Here is a 24,620-nt window from a genome sequence, read left to right on the forward strand (position 1 = left end):
GCGTTTATTTAAAAACACACAATTACTGAAAAAAGTTATTAACAAGAAAAACTTTCTGAGCCCACAAAATAAAAATATGCTTAAATCTAAAAAAAATGTTAGGAGGATAGAACAAGGTGAATGCAATCCTCCTTGTTATAGTATAGTTTTATTAAGTCAGTGTGAGCATCTGGCCTTCTTTCCAAGGGTTTCATCTCCTCAGAGAGAGTTTATCTGTGCACCACGTTGCCCAGACAGCTGAGAAACAAGCAATAAGCTTCAAATACTGAAACTAATTATATGAATGCCAGCTAACAGATTTCTTTCTCTCTCTCTCTTTCTTTCTTTCTCTCTTCTTTTTCTTTTCTTTTCTTTTCTTTTCTTTCTTTCTTTCTTTCTTCTTTCTTTCTTTCTTTCTTCTTCTTTCTTTCTTTCTTCTTTCTTTCTTTCTTTCTTCTTTCCTTCTTTCTTTCTTTCTTTCTTTCTTTCTTTCTTTTTCTTTTCTTTCTTTCTTTCTCTCTCTCTTTCTTTCTTTCTTTCTTTCTTCCTTCTTTCTTTCGTCCCTTCCTCCCTTCCTCCCTTCCTCCTTCCTTCCTCCCTCCCTCCCTCCCTCCCTCCCTCCTCCCTTCCTTCTTCCTTCCTTCCTTCCTTCCTTCTTCTTTCCTTTCTCTCCCTCTCTCCCTCCCTTCCTTCCTTCCTTCCTTTCTTTTTTTTTTTTTGGGTCTGGCTCTGTTGCCCAGACCAGAGTGCAGTGGCGTGATCCTGGTTCACTGCAACTTCCACCTCCCAGGTTCAAGAGATTCTCCTGCCTCAGTCTCCCAAGTAGCTGGGATTACAGGCACATGCCACCACACCCAGCCAATTTCTTGTATTTTTAGTAGAGACGGGGTTTCACCATGTTGGCCAGGCTGGTCTCAAACTCCTGACCTCAGGTAATCCACCCGCCTCAGCCTCCCAAAGTGCTGGGATTACAGATGTGAGCCACGGTGCCTGGCCCAGCTACCAGATTTCTTTTATCTTTTATAAAATATATATAAGGTCCTGAGCTCAGCATTCACATTCTACTTTGGCTTACGTTTTGAATACTGTTGTCCTTTCACAGATAAGAATGGTTATGAATGTATACTAGGTATGTTCATGTATGGAGTTACATGATTCACTGCTCATACAAAAGGTGTATGACCTATGTATCCATGTACAGGGAAGAAAGTATAAGTGTACCTCTTTTAAAAACATAAATAGATAAAGAGCTACTCAAGGAAAAAGATCCTCCAAAACAAACAACAATCATGAAAAATCTTGATTATTCACATTTGAATTAAAATGAAGACCAAATGTTTTGGATTTTTCTAGACACTCTCCTGCAAGAAAAAAACACATTCGAAGTCCGCCTGATCTGAAAGATTTACTGAAAATGTCATTGCTTTGTGCTCTGGCACTTTCTACAATGAGGGTACTTGTCAGTACTCAGCAGATGGCTAAGGAAAGAGGGTGCAGATGAAAGTGGCAACTGGCAGTGCGGACAAGAACGATGGTGCCAGGAGACCCCTGGGAGGTGAGGAGGGCACAGTGCTGGAAGGCAGATGGGGTCCAATTCAGGTAATGAGTCAGGAACCAGGCGATCCAACTCAACGAGTAGGCATCACCCAAATTCTGTGGTGAGCAATGCGGTTCAGTCCTGCCTTTGCCTTTTCAACTTGTGGCCTGAGCACAACAGAAAAACGGAGATGTTGTCCTTTGGCCCTGACAATAATGCTTGAAAACTCTCCACACCAAACCTTGAGTGCAGTGGCCGAGACACAGGCTGTTTCAGCTCCTTTCTTGTCATGGCTGTCTGCTGCCTTTCACATAGGCCCCTTGCAGCTGCCTGAGGTACTTGGCTAGAATTCCCACCTCCGAGGGCACAAACCTGGTGGTTTGTGGACCCCTTGGTCTGCTTGTCTGCTCCCCTGCCTCCTCCTCTCCCTCCTCTGAGGCTTGAGCCCGTCTGCCCACAAGGCTCTCCTGCGCCTCCAGTAGTGCTCTCCCATATCTCTTTCTGACTGAATTCTCAATCCTGACTCCTAAATCTACCCATGCTGAATTATGAAAATGAAGATTGTGAGGTATCGCCAATTCTTCAACACTCTACATTCCTTGGAGGTGAGAATGTGTCTGTCTGTAATGTTCGCCACACGTGCCTAGTCCCTAACAGCGTCTACATGTGCCTGGCATGGAGGAAACACTAACAAAAGAATGAAAAATTAAAGTGAGTTGGTTATGTAGTATTTATAGAGAGTAGGAAATTTGGATTTTTTTTTTTTTTTTTTTTTTGAGACTAGGTCTCACCCTATCACCCAGGCTGGAGTGCAGTGGCTCAATCACAGCTCACTGCAGCCTTGACCTTCTAGGCTCAAGTGATTCTCCCACCTCAGCCTCCTGGGTAGCTGGGACCAGAGGCATGCTCACCATGCCTGGCTAATTTTTGTATTTTTTTTTGTAGAGACTGGATTTCACCATGTTTTCCAGGCTGGTCTTGAACTCCTGAGCTCAAACAATCCACCTGCCTCAGCCTCCCAAAGTGGAGGGATTACAGATGTAAGCCACCGTGCCTGGATGGAAACTTGGGTTTTTTTTTTTTGAGACGGAGTCTCGCTCTATCGCCCAGGCTGGAGTGCAGTGACCGGATCTTGGCTCACTGCAAGCTCCGCCTCCCAGGTTTACGCCATTCTCCTGCCTCAGTCTCCCCAGTAGCTGGGACTACAGGCACCCGCCACCTCGCCCGGCTAGTTTTTTTTGCATTTTTTAGTAGAGACGGGGTTTCACCGGGTTAGCCAGGATGGTCTCAATCTCCTGACCTCGTGATCCGCCCGTCTCGGCCTCCCAAAGTGCTGGGATTACAGGCTTGAGCCACCGCGCCCAGCCGAAACTTGGGTTTTTAACATAGATTGAAACAAAAACATTTTTCTGCTTAATGAGAAAATTAAAAGAATGAAAAACTACGAAAAATAAAAATAATGAAAAACCACATTTATGGTTGATTGAGATTTAAATCCCAAGTATTTCATCCTCAAGTTCCCTCAAATATGCCAAGCAGGCTCACACTTTGAGGCCTTTGTGTTTGCTGTTCTCTCTATCTGGCATGTCCCTCCATCAATTCTCCACATAGCTCCTGAATTCTGCAACGAAGAAAAGGGAACACATATACACTGTTGGTGGGAAGGCAAATTAATACCACCATATGGAAAAGAAAACAGTGTGGAGATTTCTCAAAGAACTAAAAATAAAACTACCATTTTATCCAGCAATCCCACTACTGGGTATCTACTCAAAAGAAATCAGCATATAAAAAAGATACCTGCACTCATATGTTTATTGCAGCACTATTCACCATAGAAAAGATATAAAATCAACCTAAGTGTCCACCAGTAGACGATTGGATAAAGAAAATGTGGAATATACATATAAATTCCATGGAATACTATTCAGCCACAAAAAGAGTGAAATCATGTCTTTTGCATCAACATGTATGGAACTCGAGGCCATTATCTTAAGTAACTCAGAAACAGAAAGTCAAAATACTGCATGTTCTCACTTACAAGTGGGAGGTAAATAATGTGTGCACATAGACCCAGAGACTGGAATAATAGACTTTGGAGACTCAGAAATGTGGGAAGGTGAGAGCAGGATGATGGATGAGAAATTACTTAATGGGTACAAGGTACACTATTCGGGTGATGGTTACACCAAAGGGCCAGACTTCACCACTCCACAGCATATCCATGTCACAAAACTGCACTTGTATCCCCAAATCTATAAAAATAACGTTTTTTTGTTTGTTTTTGTTTTTTTTTCTTTTGGGATACAGTCTCGCTCTGTCGCCCAGGTTGGAGTGCAGTGGTGGGATCTCAGCTCACTGCAAGCTCTGCCTCGCAGCTTCAGGCCATTCTCCTGCCTCAGTCTCCCGAGTAGCTGGGACTACAGGTGCCCGCCACCATGGCCAGCTAATTTTTTTGTATTTTTTTTTAGTAGAGACGGGGTTTCACCATGTTAGCCAGGATGGTCTCGATCTCCTAAAAATATATATTTTTTTAATTTTGAAAGAAAATAGCCTGGTATATTTAATTTTATTGGACTTAAATACAAACTGACCTTCTGTTTACAAACATTGTGACATGGGGGTACATATTCCTCATTTTAATATACCCTTTTGATCCTCATTAACCTATTCTAAAATATGTTACTGCTTACTTACTCCACAATATTTTATCTGTGGGCTAAATAAGACAGAACATCTGCCTCCAAGGTACAGAGAATGAATCATAAAACTACATACTTAGGCTATGTGCAGCAAAAGCAGGGGTCTTCATACACATTCATGCTTAATCTTTAAATGCATCTCCTAGTGGGGCTTTTGACACTCAAATAGCCAAAGTGCATTTATGAGTTAATGCTTTTAAAGCAGCTCACTACTCATTCATGGATAATTCTATTGAAACTTGTTTTTTTCATATCTAATGGGAAGTTTCAAGCCTACACCATGGGAAAGCATACACTGAATTTGGGGATTTATCGTGGTATCAAATGTTAGACAACAGATTCTAGTCTTTGACTTCTCTGCTAAGCCAAAGAACCCTGAAAAGTATAAACACACTTGTCATTCCTGGGAGGTCGCTGTTCACCATGGATATAAAAGGTTTATAAACAAAGATCAGGATAATCAGAGCAAGGGTAGTGAGGGGTCAGGTCTGGGAAGTGATGATGATCTAGAATGCCCAGGGAAAATGGCATGGGTCACTGAACAGGGGCTGGGTCCACAGAGTATTTTTCGTGTCCCAAGCAAGATTTAAACTTTTATCTTTAGTTATGAAAACATAAGGCAGAATCTCCTGCTGTTTCTTCTCAAGGAAGAACTGTTCCTAAAGCTTCTACAGAGAAGCCTAAGACCTCTCCCTCTCTTACCAGAAGCTAAATGTAACAAATAAGAACCCTGGTCTGTGGTCAGAAAACCACTGCCTTGGCTGGAAGAGAGTTACTCAACTTCTCTGAGCCTTGGTTTCCTTACTTGCTAAATAGAATAATAATAAATATCATAGGTTGTCATAAATATTAAATGAAACCTGCTGAGGTGGCTCATGCCTGTAAGCCCAACACTTGAGAGGCTGAGGTGGGAGAATTGCTTGAGCTCAGGAGTTCAAGACCAGCCTGGGCAACATAGAGAGATCACACCTCTAATAAAAATGAAAAATTAATCAGGCGTGGTGATGTGTGTCTGTGGTTCCAGCTATTCAGGAGGCTGAAGCAGGAGGATTGCTTGAGCCCAGGAGGTCAAGGCTGCAGTGAGCCACTGCACTCCAGCCTGGGTGACAGAGTGACACTCTGTCTCAAAATGAAACCAAAAAACAAAACCAAATGAAGCCCTCAAAAATATTAAACAAGATAAAGTACATAAAGTGATAAGCTTGGGATTTGTGATTTAGTAAGTACTCAAGAAGCTCATATTAATCTTTACTTCTTCCACATTCTTCCTGCTTCCTTATTCCCCTCTGCTTCGTTTCTCTTTCCTTTGTTTTTCTCTCACTGTAGAGCCTGATTGTAATGATAATGATTGTTTGTAAGTATTTATTGAACATCAATCCATTATCATTAAATAATAGTTCAGGAGAGTCAATATGTATGTGAGGATTTACTAAACAACTCTCAGAAGCAATGGGCTAGGAGATACATGTCAGAGACTGTGTGTTTGGTCCCCCCGATGGGTGCACACTCCCACAGTGATGCAATGCAGGGTGTTATTTCCATAGTGGGGGGCAACATCGCTTTTGGGTGGCTGAAGGTGGCTGGCCTTGATAAAAAGTAAAGGCCTACAGTAGTCGGAAGGCCAGCTCCCATTTGGAAGCCACAGGTTCCTGGGTAAATTTTTTCTAGAGAGGGGACGTGGGAAGAGACTAGTTTTCCTGCTTCTTAGAGTCCCCGAGACACTGGAAAACAGGCTTTGTGAACTCTGAAGCGGCAACTCTCTCAGGGCTGTTGCTAAGAAGAGGGCATACCTGGCAAATGACTGTCCCCCAGAGGCATTTGGATCCATTATAGCTGGACAGGGAGCTGGGGAGGCTGCTTCATGAGACCTCTCTCTGCTCTTTTCCCTGCTCATGCCTTTGTCTTACCTTATCTGCTCTCTGCCCCTGGCCATACCCTTCACGGGACTACCACTTCTTGCCTCCACATGTCTCTACTTCAGTCATGCTCAAATCCTTCCAGTTTCCTAAAGGGCTTTATTTATTTATTTATTTAGAGACAAGATCTTGCTCTGTCATCCAGGCTGGAGTGCATGGCATGATCTCACTACAACCTCCACCTCCTGGGCTCAAGCAATCTTCCCACCTCAGCCTCCTGAGTAGTTGGAATTACAGGTGGCGCACCTCCATGCCTGGCTAAGTTTTTGTATTTTTTGTAGAGATGTGGTTTTGCCATGTTGCCCAGGCTGGTGTCTAACTCTTGAGCCCAAGCAATCTGCCCTCCTTGGCCTCCCAAAATGCTGGGATTACAGGCTTGAGCCACTGCACCTGGCCATCTTCTTTATTTATGGTAGGCAGAGCTGCTGCTTCTGCCTTTAATATTCTTTTTGGCCTATCTTCTATTTGTTCTCAAGACCCACCTCTGTGTAGTCTCCCTTCATCCCCATCCCTTCCACAAGGTGCCCCTGTGGTGTGCATGGTCTTGGTACTGTGGCCTTGTGGCCCTCATCAGTCAGTGTGTAATTGCTAGGACCTCTCACTCTCCTGGAAGTCTGTTGAGAGTAGAGATGGTATTCATTTCTCTCATCTCTGTGTCCCTCACACACACCACGGTGTCTGATGCATAGAAAGTGCTTAGTAAGTGTTGGTGCAGTAAATTAGTAAGAATCTCCATCCTCCCTACATCCTCCATCTGAAAGTGAGCTGTGATGACTTCCCCCAAATAATTAAGTTGTGTTAAAAAGCACACACTTGGCTGGGTGCGGTGGCTCACACCTGTAATTCCAGCACTTTGGGAGGCTAAGGCAGGTGGATCACCTGAGGTCAGGAGTTCCAGAGCAACTTGACCAACATGGTGAAACCCTGTCTCTACCAAAAACACAAAGAAGTAGCCAGGCATCATTGCGAGCGCCTGTTACCCCAGCTACTTAGGTGGCTGGGGCAGGAGACTAGCTTGAACCCGGGAGGTGGAGGTTGCAGTGAGCCGAGATTGCACCATTGCACTCCAGCCTGGATGACAAGAGTGAGACTCTGTCTCAAAAAAGAAAAAGAAAAAGAAAAAAAATGAAAAAAGAAAAAGCATATATACTTTCACATTTCTCCTTGGGTTTTGGAAAGATTCATGTCTATTTGGCAATGAAGATTTTGTAAGGAGACTCAGCTCCTTGAAGGAAAGGGGCCATGCATGATTTAAAAGACATTAATGATTTTGATCTGTGGTGATTGCCACATGTGTCCTCATACTCTGCTTGTGGAGAATACAAGTATCCTTCACTACTTAGGTAAGTGGTACAACTTTTTTAAATGACTAAAAATAACCTTATATTACCTTGTATTCTGTCAGATGAAATAATTTTTAAAGGTTATTCTGACCAAGCAAAACAAATAAGATGAATTTGATTCACTTACTCTCTGTCCTCTAACAGGGGAGGACCAACTCCTATGTTCCTATTTCTCCACATCCTCTCCACACCTGTTGTTTCCTGACTTTTTAATGATCACCATTCTAACTGGTATAAGATGGTATCTCATTATGGTTTTGATTTGCATTTCTCTGATGGCCAGTGATGATGAGCATTTTTTCATGTGTCTGTTGGCTGCATAAATGTCTTCTTTTGAGAAGTGTCTGTTCATATATTTGCCCACTTTTTGATGGGGTTGTTTGATTTTTTTCTTGTAAATTTAAGTTCTTTGTAGATTCTGGATATTAGCCCTTTGTCAGATGGGTAGATTGTAAAAATTTTCTCCCATTCTATAGGTTGCCTGTTCACTCTGATGGTAGTTTCTTTTGCTGTGCAGAAGCTCTTTAGTTTAATTAGATCCCACTTTTCAATTTTGGCTTTTGTTGCTGTTGCTTTTGGTGTTTTAGACATGAAGTCCTTGCCCATGTCTATGTCCTGGATGGTATTGCCTAGGTTTTCTTCTAGGGTTTTTATGGTTTTAGGTCTGACATGTAAGTCTTTAATCCATCTTGAATTAATTTTTGTGTAAGGTGTAAGGAAGGGATCCAGTTTTAGCTTTCTACATATGGCTAGCCAGTTTTCCCAGCACCATTTATTAAATAGGGAATCCTTTCCCCTTTTCTTGTTTTTGTCAGGTTTGTCAAAGATCAGATGGTTGGAGATGTGTGGTATTATTTATGAGGGTTCTGTTCTGTTCCATTCATCTACATCTCTGTTTTGGTACCAGTGCCATACTGTTTTGGTTACTGTAGCCTTGTAGTATAGTTTGAAGTCAGGTAGTGCGATGCCTCCAGCTTTGTTCTTTTGGCTTAGGATTGTCTTGGCAATGCAGGGTCTTTTTTGGTTCCAGACGAACTTTAAAGTGGTTTTTTCCAATTCTGTGAAGAAAGTCATTGGTAGCTTAATGGGGATGGCATTGAATCTATGAATTACCTTGGGCAGTATGGCTATTTTCACGATATTGATTCTTCCTATCCATGAGCATGAAATGTTCTTCCATTTGTTTGTGTCCTCTTTTATTTTGTTGAGCAGTGGTTCATAATTCTCCTTGAAGAGGTCCTTCACATCCCTTGTAAGTTGGATTCCTAGGTATTTTATTCTCTTTGAAGCAACTGTGAATGGGAGTTCACTCATGATTTGGCTCTCTGTTTGTCTGTTACTGGTGTATAGTAATGCTTGTGACTTTTGCACACCGATTTTGTATCCTGAGACTTTGCTGAAGTTGCTTATCAGCTTAAGGAGGTTTTGGGCTGAGACGATGGGGTTTTCTAAATATATAGTCATATCATCTGCAAACAGGGACAATTTGACTTCCTCTTTTCCTAATTGCATACCCTTTATTTCTTTCTCCTGACTGATTGCCCTGGCCAGAACTTCCAACACTATGTTGAATAGGCGTGGTGAGAGAGGGCATCCCTGTCTTGTGCCAGTTTTCAAAGGGAATGCTTCCAGTTTTTGCCCATTCAGTATGATATTGGCTATGGGTTTGTCATAAATAACTTATTATTTTGAGATACGTCCCATCAATACCTAATTCACTGAGAGGTTTTAGCATGAAGGGCTGTTGAAGTTTGTCAAAGGCCTTTTCTGCATCTATTGAGATAATCGTGTGGTTTTTGTCTTTGATTCTGTTTTGCATTGATATTCTTCAGGGATATTGGTCTAAAATTCTTTTTCTGTTGTGTCTCTCCCAGGCTTTAGTATCAAGATGATTCTGGCATCATAAAATGAATTAGGGAGGATTTCCTCTTTTTCTATTGGTTGTAATAGTTTCAGAAGGAATGATACCAGCTCCCCTTGGTACCTCTGGTAGAATTCGGCTGTGAATCTCTCTGGTCCTGTACTTTTTTTGGTTGGTAGGCTCTTAATTATTGCCTCAATTTCAAAGCCTGTTATTGGTCTATTCAGGGATTCAACTTCTTCCTGGTTTAGTCTTGGGAGAGTGTATGTGTCCAGGAATTTATCCATTTCTTCTAGATTTTCTAGTTTATTTGTATAGAGGTATTTATAGTATTCTCTGATGGTAGTTTGTATTTCTGTGGGGTCGGTGGTGATATCCCCTTTATCATTTTTTATCGATGCTAGGAAGAGACTGCATCAACGAATGGGCAAAATAACCAGCTAACATCATAATGACAGGATCATATTCACACATAACAATATTAACCTTAAATGTAAATGGGCTCAGTGCTCCAATTAAAAGACACTGGCAAATTGGAAAAAGAGTCAACACCTGTCAGTGTGCTGTATTCAGGAGACCCATCTCACATGCAGAGACACACATAGGCTCAAAATAAAGGGATAGAGGAAGATCTGCCAAACAAATGGAAAACAAAGAAAAGCAGGGGTTGCAATCCTAGTCTCTTTGATAAAACAGACTTTAAACCAACAAAGATCATCAGAAGAGACAAAGAAGGCCATTACATAATGGTAAAGGGATCAATTCAACAAGAAGAACTAACTATCCTAAATATATATGCACCCAATGCAGGAGCACACAGATTCATAAAGCAAGTCCTTAGAGACCTACAAAGAGACTTAAACTCCCACACAATAACAATGGGAGACTTTAACACCCCACTGTCAACATTAGACAGATCCATGAGACAGAAAGTTAACAAGAATATCCAGGAATTGAACTCAGCTCTGCACCAAGCAGACCTAATAGACATCTACAGAACTCTCCACCCCAAATCAACAGAATATACATTGTTTTCAGCACTACATCGTACTTATTCCAAAATTGACCACATAGTTGGAAGTAAAGCACTCCTCAGCAAATGTAAACGAACAGAAATTATAACAAACTGTCTCTCAGACCACAGTGCAATCAAACTAGAACTCAGGATTAAGAAACTCACTCAAAACCGCTCAACTACATGGAAACTGAACAACCTACTCCTGAATGACTACTGGGTACATAACGAGATGAAGGCAGAAATAAAGATGTTCTTTGAAACCAATGAGAACAAAGATACAACATACCAGAATCTCTGGGACACATTTAAAGCAGTGTGTAGAGGGAAATTTATAGCACTAAATACCCACAAGAGAAAACAGGAACGATCTAAAATTGACACCTTAACATCACAATTAAAAGAACTAGAGAAGCAAGAGTAAACACATTCAAAAGGTAGCAGAAGGCAAGAAATAACTAAGATCAGAGCAGAACTGAAGGAGATAGAGACACAAAAAATCCTCCAAAAAAAATCAATGAATCCAGGAGCTGGTGTTTTGAAAAGATCAACAAAATTGATAGACCACTAGCAAGACTAATAAAGAAAAAAAGAGAGAAGAATCAAATAGACGCAATAAAAAATGATAAAGGAGGCTTCCAGGCCACTTTGTTTACCTACTCAGGCCTCAGCAATGGCGGATGCCCCTCTCCCAGTCTCACTGCCACCTTGCAGTTCGATCTCAGACTGCCATGCTAGCAGTGAACAAGGCTCCATGGGCGTGGGACCCTCCGAGCCAGGCGTGGGATATAATCTCCTGGTGTGCCATTTGTTAAGACCATTGGAAAAGCACAGTATTAGGGTGGGAGTGACCTGATTTTCCAGGTTGCTATCTGTCATGGCTTCCCTTGGCTAGGAAAAAGAATTCCCTGACCCCTTGTGCTTCCCGGGTGACTTGATATCTCGCCCTGCTTTGATTCATGGTCCATAGGCTGCACCCACTGTCCTGTACCCACTGTCCGACAAGCCCCAGTGAGATGAACCCAGTACCTCAGTTGGAAATGCAGAAATCCCCCATCTTCTGCGTCGCTCACACTGGGAACTGTAGACTGGAGCTGTTCTTATTCGGCCATCTTGGAACCTCCTTCCTTATCCATCTTTAGAGCAGAACTGCCATCAAAGAAAACCTGCCCAAACCCAGTAAGTGCTGTTAAAATAGTTATTTATTTATTTATTTATTTATTTGCTTGGGGTTCTTTAACATTTTGAATGAATATATAGACCATAGAAACCCTTAAAACCCCATCTCTTTTCTGTTTACTTCTCTCTCATCACAAACTGCTCCTCCAACACTCCTACACGTTCTGCAAAGCCTTCTTCTAGTCCTAGCCCCTACATCTCCTGTCTCTACCTCCTTCTCACTTTCTCCTTATTCTATATCTTGCAATCTGCAAAGATTTCAAAGAAGAAATCTTTGGAAATGTTTGAAAAGAAGATTTCCAGTCAGGTGAGGCAAGAAGAGGCTTTCTGAAGAGTGAGAAAGGAGAAGAAATGAAGCCAGCAAAGTCAGGATTCTTCTAGAGGCCAGGAGTTGGGGAAAGGTTGGAAGGGCTCTCGCATTAATGTTTTTGTTCCTGTCACAGTGGACTAAAAAACCGGGGTGATCTTCTAAATAAGTCATGCATGCAAAGAGGTTTAGCAGAGAGCAAAGACCCTTGTACCTGGAAGTGGATGGCAACCAAATGAAAGAAGGTTCTGATCAGTGGGTGAAAGGTATTGCCCAGAGACATTCACAGAGCTGCAGAGAATAGCCGAAGCAGCTTGTAGAAGTTCTAGTGGTCTCTAGCACAGAGGAAAGGAGCCCCTAAAGTGCTAATGAGACCTGGACATCATTGGAAGAAGGTATAGAGTGAGAAGAAAACAAGAGTCAGGACAGACGTTTAGGGAGCAAGTGGAAAAAAAGAGTCAATGAAAGATTCTGATGAGAAACTGTCAGGGATGTGGACGAGGACCATGAGTGTGTGGTGCCCTGGAAATTAGGAAGCATTTTTTAAAGAGACAGTATTGAATGTTTCATAATGGTCAAGTTTGATAAGGAATGCAAAGTATCCATTGGGTTTGGCAATTGAGAAGTTACTGGTAACCTTAACAAAAGCATCTTTAGTGGAATGGTGGGAGCAAAAGGTAGATTGCTCATTGAGAGTGAAAGATGACAGACTCCAGACATGAGGACAAGTCTCCTGAGCAGCCTGTCTGAGGAGTGGCACAGGACAATAGCTAGTGGAGTTTATCCCCTCCCTTCCTCCCTCCCTCCCTCTTTCTGTGTCTCCTTCCTTCTTTCTCTCCCTTTCTTCCTTCTCTCCATTCATAATTGGCAAGACATACACTTTTTTTTTATGAGATGGAGTCTTGCTCTGTTGCCCAGCCTGGAGTGCAGTGGCATGATCTCCACTCACTGCAACCTCCACCTCCCGGGTTCAAGCAATTCTCCTGCCTCAGCCTCCCTAGTAGCTGGGATTACAGACACGTGCCACCACACCCGGCTAATTTCTTGTAGAAACGAAGTTTTGCCATGTTGGCCAGGCAATGTACTAATTTTTAGTAGAAATGGGATTTTGCCATGTTGGCCAGGCTGGTCTGAAACCCCTGACCTCAAGTGATTCTCCTGCCTTGGCTTCCCAAAGTGTTGGGATTACAGGTGTGAGCCACCGCGCCCGGTGACATACACATTTTTAAAAGGCTGTTAAGTAGGATCTTGTGATGAAGAGTCTGAAAGTCCAGAATGGAAATGGCACAGATGGAGGCATTGACCTTGAATGAGAGAAGGAGGAAAGGAATATCTGTTCTTCTGAGGATGGAGGGAAGGGACTAAGGGAAAGGTGTACATAGGAAGGTTTTGTGAGAAAGCAGGAGGTGATCAGTCAGCAAGTTGAGGGAGTTTGTCTGTTAGCCTCCAACCTCCAAGTTCTCTGCAAGGAAGCTAGCAAGATCATCTGCTGAGAGCAAAATTAGGAGGCAAGGACAGGCTCAGGGAACATAGAGGTTTGGAATAATGGCAGTAGAGAGTGGGAGAGGGGGACAAAATAAATGGCACAGAGGGCTCATATGTGTGGGACCACATGTTTGTGACACCAAGTATGTTTAAAACTCATAATACATTTTTCCCCTGCTGCACTTGAATGAGGTGCAGTGATATTCATGTGAGATGTGCTCAGGGATGGCAGGTGGAGGTAGATGAGGTGTTCAGTAAGTATCTGCTTCCCCACTAGGCAGTGCATGTTGGTGGTACAAAAATATGCAACTGTGACTTTCTAGTGAGAAGAAATATTTCCATTTGATGAAATTAATATCAAGGATATGAAGGTCTTCTAAAATTGTTGATTTCAAGCTGAGTACAGTGATTCATGCCTGTAATCCCAGCACTTTAGGAGACCAAGGCAGGAGGACTGCTTGAGCGCAGGAGTTCAAAACCAACCTGGGCAACACAGTGAGACCCTATCTCTACGAAAAATAAAAATAAAAAAATTAGCTGGGTGTAATGACATGTGCCTGTAGTCGTAACTACTGAGGTGGGAGGCTCACTTGAGCCCAGGAGTTTGTGGTTACAGCGAACCATGATTGTGCCACTGCATTCCAACCTGGATGACAGAGTAAGACCCCCATCTCTAAATAAATAAATAAAAATAAAATATATAATTGTTGATTTCAAGTTTGGGAAGGTAAACAGCAAAATATCAGATGGTGCTACTTGGTTATTGGACCTGGGATTGTGACTGCCCTTATCCTGAGAACATAACAGAAGTAATTAACTTCCTCCCTGCTCTACCCAAGTCAAGGAAGACGAAAGAATTTCCAACATATCCAATCTTGATTTTGTGGACAACCTTCAAAGGAAGTAATAGGACAGTAAATTTTGGGAACATTCTCAAGAAGTGTCTAGCACATAAGATCATTTATTACAACAATTGCGTGAAAGCAGAAATACCTTTTTCTTAGAAAAGAGATCTGAATTCAGATAAGGCAGAGCAAGAATAAGAGAACAAGAGCCTGAATGAATCAGTTTGTCCTCTTTGCCTGGTAGAGAAAGTAAATCAATCCTATTGCAGGTAGGCGTCAAAGCAGGAAAAGGATATGGGGAATATTGGAAATAATGTCCAAGGATATGTGGAGATGGTCGTGGATATGCTACTCCTTGAAATTGATGTTTGTGTAAGATATCAGAAAGAAACCCACATCTGAGCAAGAGTTTCTCTTGTGGGATTGATTTTGAGTTGAACTGGTAGCACAGCTCCCACGTGAGTGTGAGTGGGTGATGTAGTGCAGGCCTGTTAGGAACTGGGCTGCACAGCAGGAGGTGAGCAAGCAAAGCTTCATCTGTATTTACAGCCATTCACCATCACTTGCATTACTACCTGAGCTCCACCTCCGGTCAGATCAGCAGTGGCATTAGATTCTCACAGGAGTGCAAACCCTATTGTGAACTGTGCATGCGATGCCATCAGATCTTGGTTGGGTGCTCCGTATGAGAAGCTAATGCCTGATGATCAGAGGTGGAGCTGAAGCAGTGATGCTAGCACTGGGGAGTGGCTGCTAATTCAGACTAACATTAGCAGAGAGGTTTGACTGAACAGAGACCATAATAAATCAATTGCTTGCAGACTCATATCAAAACCCTATCAGTGGGTGGTAAGTGACAAACTGCATCTGGTGGCAGGCTTTAAGTACGAATCTGACATTTATTTTAGTTTGCATGTGGTCTATTATTTTATTTGCCACTTCCATCTGTGCCTCTTTCCTGCACTGAGCACTTGTCTCAGTCACAGTTTTGGTAAGTCCACAAGCTAGCCAAAATCAGAAAAAAAACCAAATGCCACTGGAGAGCCTCTTCGACAGGGGGAAAGACTCCATGATGAGAAAGAAGGAGACTCTAAGACTGCAACAAAAAGAAATCTTCATTTAAAAGAAAATACTGAGTCCTACTTAAATTACGAGTTCATTGCAACAGGTGATTCACATTCTCCAAGCCCGCTTGTATAGTATGTGGTGACCAGATATCCAATGAAGCCATGAAGCCTTCAAAACTGCTTTGCCATGTGTAGACCTGCACCCTGCCTTTAGAGTTTTCAAAAGAAAAACAATGTGAACACGAAGAATAGAAGCAATTATTGAAGGCCAACACTTCATCAAATGTGTCTGCACTGACAGCATCATTCTTAGTGGCTAACCACATTTCTAAACCTAAGAATCCCATTACTATTGGTGAAGAGTTGATCCTGCCTGCTACTAAGGAGTTAAGGACATTTGTTGTGAACTTTTAGGAGAGGCTGCGGTTCAAAAGGTGGCACATATTCCTCTTTTGGCTAGCACCATAACTAGGCAAATTGATGAAATAACAGAGGATATTGAAGCACAATTGTTAGAGAGGATTAATGAGTAACTGTGGTTCACAATCCAGGTTGACGAGTCTACCAATGCTGACAATAAGGCAACAATGCTTGTTTTGTGTGATATATTTTTCAGGAGGATGGGCATGAGAATGTGTTATGTGCACTTTTGTTGCCAACCAACACCACAGCTACAGAACTATTCAAGCCTTTGAATGATCACATATCAGAAAAACTGAATTGGTCATTTTGTGTCAATATGTGCATGGACAGAGTTGCTACCATGACTGGATGGCTTTCGGGTTTCACTGCTTGGATCAAAGAGGTAGCTTCTGAATGTAAGTCTATGGAGTGTATCATCCATAGAGAAATGCTGGTTAGCCAAAAAATGTTATCTGAACTTAACAACGTTTTGCAGAATGTGATTAAAATTATCAACCACATTAAAGTATATGCCCTTAACTCACATCTGTTTGCTCAGCTCTGTAAGGAGATGGACACAGAACACACATGTCTTCTCTTATACACAGAAGTGAGATAGCTTTCTAAAGGTAGATCACTGGCCAGAGTTTTAGAGTTACTAGAGCTGCACCAGGGATTTCTTTTAGAAAAACAGTCACCACTGGCAGCACATTTCAGTGACACAGAATGGGTCACAAAATTTGCTTACTTGTGCAACATATTCAACCTGCTCAACAGACTCAATCTGGCACTTCAGGGGAGAATGACAACTGTGCTCAAGTAGGCAAATAAAGTGGCTGCCTTCAAAGCCAAAATGGAATTATGTGAGTGACGAGTGAACATTGGAATTTCTGACATGTTTCAAGCATTAGCAAAGATTTTGAAAGAGACCAAGCCAGGGCCTGGTGCATGATCACCTATCTTAGCTTTCAAAAGAGTTTAAGCATTACTTCCAACCCAAAAGACCCCCAAACTGGGAAGGAATGGGTCTGTGAACCATTTCTGAATAAGCCAGGTGGGTCAACTGGTTGAGATCACAAATGACAGTGACTTTAAAAGTATGTTTGAGACAACTTCAAATCACTATACCTTCTGGATTAAAGTCAAGGCAGAATATCCTGAGATTGCTACAAGTGCATCAAAAAGCTTGCTGCCATTTCCAACATCCTGTCTTTATGAAGCAGGGCTTTCTGCAGTGACAGCAACCAAAATGAGATTATGAAGTAATCTTCAGTAACACTTCAGGTGTCACTGCCTCCCATCACTCCCAGATAGAACCGTCTAGCTGGAAGAAAACAAGTCAGGGCTCCCACTGATTCTACATTATTGGGAGTTGTATAATTACCTAATCATATATTACAATGTAATAATAATAGACATAAAGTGCACAATAAATGCAATGTGCTTGAATCATCCCAAAACCACCCCCCACTCCTGGTCCATGGAAAAATTGTCTTCCACGAAACTGGCCGCTGATACCAAAAAGTTGGGGGCCACTGATGTAGTGCAAAGGGGAAGGAAATAGCTAACATTTGTTGAGCCCCTACTAAGTGCTAACAAATCACTTTTCCCCATTTGATTAACCTAACATTGTGCCATAAATATGACTTCCTACATTTCATAGGGGAAAGAATCTGGGGCTCAGAGTAGTGTAAGAACTTGCCCAAGTTTACATGCACAGACCATCCTGTGCATCTCAGACATGGACCATGGAGACAGGCAGAGCAGGCCTGGGATCTGGCTCTGCCACTAACCAGCCCTGTGACTTGGGAAACCAGTGAAAAGTAGTATCCAGGATGGTCAGTTTATTCAATCACAGATGCTATTCCAGGCGTCACTGTCCTCAATCAGAGAACGTGTTTTGTAGATGTCGTTAAAGTCCATAATCAATTGCCCTTAAGTAAGGAAGGTTATTCTAGATAATCTGGGTGGGCCTGACTCAATCAGTTGAAAGGATTTGAAAGCAGAGTTAAGGCTTCTCTGAAGAAGAAAGTCCATCTGTGGACCAACTTCCCTGAGTGCCTCAAATTCCAGCCTGCCTTTCTCAATGGCCTGCCCTATGGATTTTGGACTTCCCCAACCAACCGCACAATCACATAAACCTACACATAAAAATTCTGAATATCTCTTGCTGGTTTGGTTTCTCAGGTGGAACTCTGATACAGTGCCTCCCTCATGTGTGGTGAAGATAAACTGAAGTCATGGTATTACCAGATGGGAAGCATTTGACATGGTGCCAGGAACATTCAAACAGGTTTGAAACATGGTCGTTATTACTGTGAGGACTTGGCAAACACCACGTTAAGTCTACATCTAGTCTGCTCTCAAGCCTGGCGCTTTACCCAGCACAGACTTGGTCAATAGCTGTAGTTACCAGTTCTATCACCAATTCAATGGGACCTACCACAAACTCAGTGTGACCTTGAGCAGGCTACAAACTCGATGGGCCCTGGCTTCCTTCCTGTAAAGTGAGGGGATTGTGTACCAAATGATTTTTGTATAAACTTCCAGCTCTGATGTTGTCTGGGTCAGTTTTGACCTAATTGATCAGATTTTTATTAGGCCATGTCTACTTCCTCCAGCCACCAGACAAGATTTGTTCCATTACTGGTACATTCAGAGCTCCTCCTTCATAAATGGCCCTCTAATTACTGGGTGGTTTATGGCCCAAGAAAATGCAAACTGAGTTTAATATTAACTTGGGCAAAGCATTCGTGTCAATTTAGTCAGTGGTTCTAGAGCTCCCACTCTGCCCCAGATGATGGGCCATACAATATATTAAAAAAGCATTAAATCTGGTCCCTACCCTTAAGGAGCACAGGGAGACCTCCAAAAATCAGATCCTACTGTGAGGGAGTAGGTAATCAAGTCTAAGCACTGTAAGAGTTGAGAGTAAGGTGGCAGTGAAATCATTCTGGGCTGAAATAATCAGAAAAGCTTAGCAGAAGAGACAGGAATTTAGATAGGTGAGATGTGTATGTAAGAGGTAAGAAGGAAGTTAAATCTTCCACATTTCCTGTGCATCACACATCTCAAAATCCAATGGGTATGATTTTGGGAGCTCTTTACATTACTGCTTGTCTTTGCTGGCAAAGAATCAAGAAGCAAATGCCACAAGATTTCAGGCTTTCTCTCCTATTCTCCCTGACATCCTCATTAACCACCATTGCTCTGTGCAAAGATGAGCATGCACAGTAACTTCACTACATCACACACATTTATACACATGTATCTACAGATGCCCTGACAGTCCCATCATTTGTGCATTTGGGGACCCCCGTAGTAGAATAAGTTTCATTAAAGTGGGTGGGTCCTAATTCACGTTTCTCTTGTCTACTGCATATATCTTGCCTTCCACAAAGCAGGCCTTCAATAAATATTTAAGGAATGAATAAATGAAAGTATAATCACTCTCCAGACTATGGGAGACATAAAGGGAAAGTTTCCCTAACTGAAACTTTCAATGACATTAAAACCCTAATAATGGTGAGTCTTACACTTTGAAGATTCTTTGATTTTTAATGTCAGCCCAATCTAACTCCCTCCTCCCACTTAAAAAAAAATATTGCTTACATCCTACCATCAGGACTTCTTATTCAAAGAGCCATTGATAGAACCACAGCCAAAAACTTGCTGGAGCTGAACAACAACAACAACAAAAAACAGTGGGTGTAGGTAGAAGAAAAGTTATGCTTGAATGACAAGCAAACACCAGAAGGATTAATTTTACAAGCTCACCTTTGTGATCAGATGAAAGCAGCCTGACTTTTTAAAGACAATATTTATTTTTATCAGTTTAATAAACAACTCTTAGCAACATTGATAGTCATCCTTCATGGACAAAACCAAAGAAGGCTTATTAACTTTAAATTGTTCACTAATCTTACTTCAGTTTGTTGCCTCTTTCATGATGATATTTTGCTAAATGAGTCTTAAAAAAAAAACTTGGTGATGTGTGTAAACAAGCCAGAAATTCTCAAGACTGTGGTCTAATGAAAGCAAATAAATAGAGTTTACAAAATAATTCAGAACACTGAAAGAGACAGTGTTTGGGATGTAAATATAGATTTCTACAAACAAGCAGCTAATAATCATAAGTCAACATTCATAAGGATCACTCTAAAGACTGGAAGTGGAAAAAATATCCTCTGGATTCAGAAGTCTCCTAGCCAATTGCAAAATAATTCTGTCCGTAGAATTCTAATTTGTTGATTATTAACATTTATATTCCAACAAATTTCTGAAAACATGTATTGAGCACCAGCTACGTGCAATGGATAGTTCTCAAAACACTGCATTCAATCCATGCAACCAGTCATTACTTATTTACCAAGGATTGTACTATGAGTAGTATGGATAATGTAATGTACACATGCTGTTTTTGCCTGATCAGACTCTATGAATTCCCCCTTCTTCTGTTAACAATGCCTGAATTTTCCTTTGGGCAGCCACTCTACTTTATTCCACACGCTGTGCTCAATACGACTCACCCTCCTAGCTTCAGGGGTCTTTAGGTCATCATGACCTGCTCAGTCATATTTTGGCCTCAGTGGTTGATTTAGAGATGGGCAAAAATACAGATTGAAATAGAGATGGATTTGGTTATATAAGCCAGGTCAATAAGATTAAATTCAATGGCAGGAGATGTTGCTCAAAAAACCTTTGACAAGAGAAGCTGTCCTCCTGTATCTTGCAAACTGTGAGGCTGTTTAGTAAGACCCTGGTTAGGAAGAGGGTGGAGAGCAAGTATGACTTTGTGATGGTGCTGCATATCTTCCACTTGCCCCAGGTCTACCCTCTCCTCCTCTCTCTCGGCTGACTACATAAACTCTTCTTCTTTGACTTCCAAATGGGCATGCTGACAGAAAAATTGGGTTATTTATTTCCCTCTCTGTGGGGTCCCCTGGGGCTGGCTGTGTCTCACTACTGAAGGCTTCAGCTGTGTCAGGGGACTGTCTCCACACAGCTCTTGGTCTTCAGGTTCCAGCAGCCACTCTTGCTTTGCTCCTTCAGGGTTAGCTACAACAGTGTCCCACTATTACTTAATCTGGTCCTTCAATATCCCTTGAATTTCCTAAGCCCTGCCCTCATCTTTGTAAGCAGTCTTCTTTTTAAAACCCGATTGGACAGAGCCATCTATTTCCTGCCAGAACCCCAACAGATACAACACCAGCATTTGTGTTCTGGATCTAGACATGCCTAAAGATAGTGACACTCTTGGACTCTTTTCAGTTATTCGAGTCAGTGAATGCCCTTTTTCCTTAAGCTGTTTGGTTTTTCTGTTGCTTACAACAGAGTCCTAATAGAGTCTGTTAGACTATCAAAATCACATAGACTCATACAAGACACTTTTTTAAAGTGAGAGGGCATTGTTATGGACTGAATTGGGTACTCCCCAAAATTCATATGTGGAAGTCCTAACCCCAAATACACTAGAATATGACTGTATTAGGAGATAGGATCTTTAAAGGGGTAAGTTAAAATGAGGCCTTATGGTGAGTCCTAATTCAATATAACTGGTGTCCTTACAAGGAGAGTTGATTTGGACACAGACATGTTCAGAGGGAAGACCATGTGAAAACAGGAAGAAGGTGGTTGTCTGTGAGCCAGGACAGAGACATTAGAAGAAATCAATCCTGCTGATCCCTTGATCTGAGACTTCCAGCCTCCAGAACTGTGAAAAAGTGAACTTCTATTGTTTAAGCCACCTGGTCTGTAGTACCTTTTTTTTTTTTTTGAGGCAGGGGCACAGCCCAGGCAGATTCATCCAGCCACCTATGGACTAGAACTAGGGGAGACACTTGTAGAGGCCAGCTGCTGCCTCCAGCTCTCTGAGCCAGCATGGGCTCCTAATTGTGGCTGATATCTCTCTCTCTACATTGGATCCACTTGCCTTGGCTACTCACTGGCCCATCTTCCATATTTCCCAGTCCAAAGTAACCAAAACTAGTTGACTTGGTTAACTACTGTCATTATCATTGGGTGAGACCTTTGCACAGGCCCATCTCATGGGTTTCTGGCCAGCAGTGCATAAGCTGCCTTTGGGCACTATGCCCACATCTGGTTCCACCAGTGGCTGCCATGTATTGGGGACAGTTCCATGATGGTTCGGTGTGTAGAACATGATGGGGGTGCTCAGCTTCAGTGTGAAAGGGATGACAGACAGCTGGCATTTGACAAGTCCAACATTGGGTTCCCTGAGCTAGTGGCATTACTAATTACATGAAAACATCAATTCCAACACATCCTGCTCAGATTTGGCCTTAGTTTTTACTGTGCAGCCAATTGCTTATACCAGTCACTCACAAGGCCACTCTCTTGACCTCGAGTTTTATGAGATTCCCCAGAATCCTTACCCCAGCCACTTGGCTGGCTTGAGTTAGTTTGATGTGAGTTGATGTTACTTTGAAACAAAAAAAGCCTTGATTAAAATAGTTTCCAAAGGAAACCGCAATTTGGTCCAGGAAAGAGGGATCTGTTTATGAGTAAACATGAGTGTTACAGATTATTTACAGATTATTCCTGATAATGCCATCAACTGTATGACTGTGCAAGTAGTCAACTCTTCATCTAAATGAAATGGAAGGAATAACGAACAGTCAGTGTTTTCCACATCCCAGGAAGGCTGCCAGCCAGTCTGAAGAAGGTATCTCATGAGGTCTTCCACTCCTTTCTCAGGCAGGAATTCTTGTCTTCTAGTTCCTCGATCCCGAAAAGGAAAATTATTTCAAGTTTCCTGAATTGATCAATTGATTAATTGAGTCTTTTTACTGCTCCATTGACTTTGCTTTCTTTACTTTCTTTTTTCTTTACTCACTTCCTGACACTTCAGAAGACAGAGGCGTCTCTTGGTACAGGATTTAAGTGGGTGCAGGATTTCAGTTTCATGATCTGTGGCACAGATACGACGGTATAATTCATTTCTGTGTTTGGTCATTTCCCTTTTTGGGGAGGTTGTGGGTAGTACATGGTGTTGGCCTGGGCTGGAACATGAGCTTGTAGGGTATTTAGGCTTTCAGGCCTGCTCTGCTGCCCAGTGACCCATCCAGCAGAATGTTTGCTCAGTGGGATTTCACAAGTACCACAGAACAGTGACTGCTTCCCCTTTTGGCACAGGATGTTGATTTTTGTTAACCTATCTCTGTTCCACACTTATATGTTTAGTGGGGTTGCTGTTCAGCAAATATTCACTCTGTCTCCTTTCCTCACCTATATTAGGAGTATCATAATCTCTCCATTGATGTTGGGGCTGGTCATGGAGTTGTTCTGGGCAATGAATGTGAGCAGAGGCTTTGAATGTGTCTGCACCCTTTGCCTTGACTTCTCAGTCTTTTGTGTTCCTTCCTTCTCTACCAATAAGAAGAGCTTGCCCCAGTTAGCCACTGTTTCTCCAATGTAGGTCTCAAAATGAGAGACGCATGGGACAGACCTGAGCCTCACCCAAAGCACAGAGCAGGGCTGCTGTAGCTGACCAGCCAACCTGTGGGCAAGAAGTAAATGTTTTGGTACTGCAAACCACTGAGTTTTTTTTTTTTTGAGACGAGGTCTCACTCTGCTGCCCAGGCTGTACTGCAATGGTGCTATCAGAGCTCACTGCAGCCTTGACCACCTGGGATCAAACGATCCTCCCACCTCAGTCTTCCAAGTAGCTGGGACTACAAGCATGTGCCACCCACGCCCAGCTAAACCCAGAAATTGTGTTACACAACATTATCACAACAAAAGCTGATTAATTCTGCTGGTAAAGTTTCCCAAGGAAGGGAGGAATAGTTCTATTTGGGATTTAAAAGTGAGGAAGTAGGTAGGAAAGAAAGTTGAAGGACTTTTTTGGATAAGGAGGCACTCTATATCCAAAATCAGGTTAGAGTATTCCAAACACCACACCCCTGAGAGATGCTAGAAATGTTTCCAAATGACTAGAGTTCAATAAAGTATTCTTTATGCAGTATTTTGTATCAAACTTTAATAATTAGTGATACTACTAAAACTCAGGCAATGATATGCAGAAAATGGAATCTGGACCCCTTCCTTACACTATATAAAAAATTAACTCAAGATGGATTAAAAACTTAAAAACCACAAAAACAAAAACAAAAACAAAAACAAAAAAAAAAACAGAAGAAAATCTAGGCAATACCATTCAGGACATAGACACAGGCAAAGATTTTATGATGAAAATGCCAAAAGCAATTACATCAAAGGTGAAAAAATGGACAAATCGGATCTGATTAAACCAAAGAGCTTCTGCACAGCAAAAGAAACTATCAGAGTGAACAGACAACCCACAGAGTGGGAGAAAATTTTTGCAATCTTTCCATCTGACAAAGATCTAATATCCAGGATCTACAAAAAACTTAAACAAATTTACAAGAAAAAACAACCCCATTAAAAAGTGGGCAAAGGACATGAACAGTCACTTCTCAAAAGAAGACATACATATGGCCAAAAAAAAATGTGAAAAAAAAGCTCAACATCTCTGATCATTAAATGCAGATCAAACCCACAATGAGATACTATCTCATGACAGTCACAATGGAGATTATTAAAAATTCAAGAAACAATAGATGCTGGCATGGTTACAGAGAAAAAGGAATGTTTTTACAGTGTTGGTGGGGATGTAAATTATAGTTCAACCATTGTGGATGACAGTGTGGTGATTCCTCAAAGACCTAGAGGCAGAAATACCATTTGACCTAGCAATCCCATTACTGGGTATCTTCCCAAAGGAACATAAGTTATTCTTTTATAAAGATATGCATACATATGTTCATTGTGGCACTATTCACAATAGCAAAGACATGGAATCAACCTAGATGCCCATCAGTGATAGTCTGGATAAAGAAAATGTGGTACATATATACCATGGAATACTATGCAGCCGTAAAAAGAAACAAGATCATGTCCTTTGCAGGCACATGGATGGAGTTGGAAGCCATTATCCTC

The 24,620-nt window shown here is 41.9% G+C and overlaps 1 protein-coding gene and 1 long non-coding RNA gene across 9 annotated transcripts in view; one reads left to right on the top strand and one right to left on the bottom strand.

The window, feature by feature from the left end:
* Window positions 1-24,620, top strand: part of DNAJC5B (DnaJ heat shock protein family (Hsp40) member C5 beta) — a 129,491-nt gene that overhangs the window by 13,158 nt on the left and 91,713 nt on the right. Inside the window, exons 1-3 of one of the 4 annotated variants that reach the window (XM_033202511.1) lie at window positions 7,337-7,477; window positions 15,853-16,054; window positions 17,826-17,931. The gene's annotated coding sequence lies outside the window, so the exon portion shown is untranslated. Of the gene's footprint in view, window positions 1-7,333; window positions 7,478-15,329; window positions 16,055-17,825; window positions 17,932-24,620 lie in introns of those variants that run through there. The other 3 variants (XM_033202510.1, XM_033202512.1, XM_033202513.1) reach the window with 3 other exon arrangements.
* The window catches only part of LOC117078945, a 34,368-nt gene continuing 10,678 nt past the window's right edge, over window positions 931-24,620 (bottom strand). For 4 of the 5 annotated variants that reach the window (XR_004435218.1, XR_004435216.1, XR_004435215.1 and 1 more), the window contains 2 exons: window positions 11,383-11,519; window positions 2,793-3,137 (listed from right to left, as the gene is read on the bottom strand). This is a non-coding gene — a long non-coding RNA (uncharacterized LOC117078945). Of the gene's footprint in view, window positions 1,684-2,792; window positions 3,138-11,382; window positions 11,520-24,620 lie in introns of those variants that run through there. The other variant, XR_004435219.1, reaches the window with a different exon arrangement.

Source organism: Trachypithecus francoisi, unplaced genomic scaffold (assembly GCF_009764315.1).
Source record: "Trachypithecus francoisi isolate TF-2019V2 unplaced genomic scaffold, Tfra_2.0 Lachesis_group7, whole genome shotgun sequence".
In the NCBI taxonomy this organism is placed as follows: Eukaryota; Metazoa; Chordata; class Mammalia; order Primates; family Cercopithecidae; genus Trachypithecus; species Trachypithecus francoisi.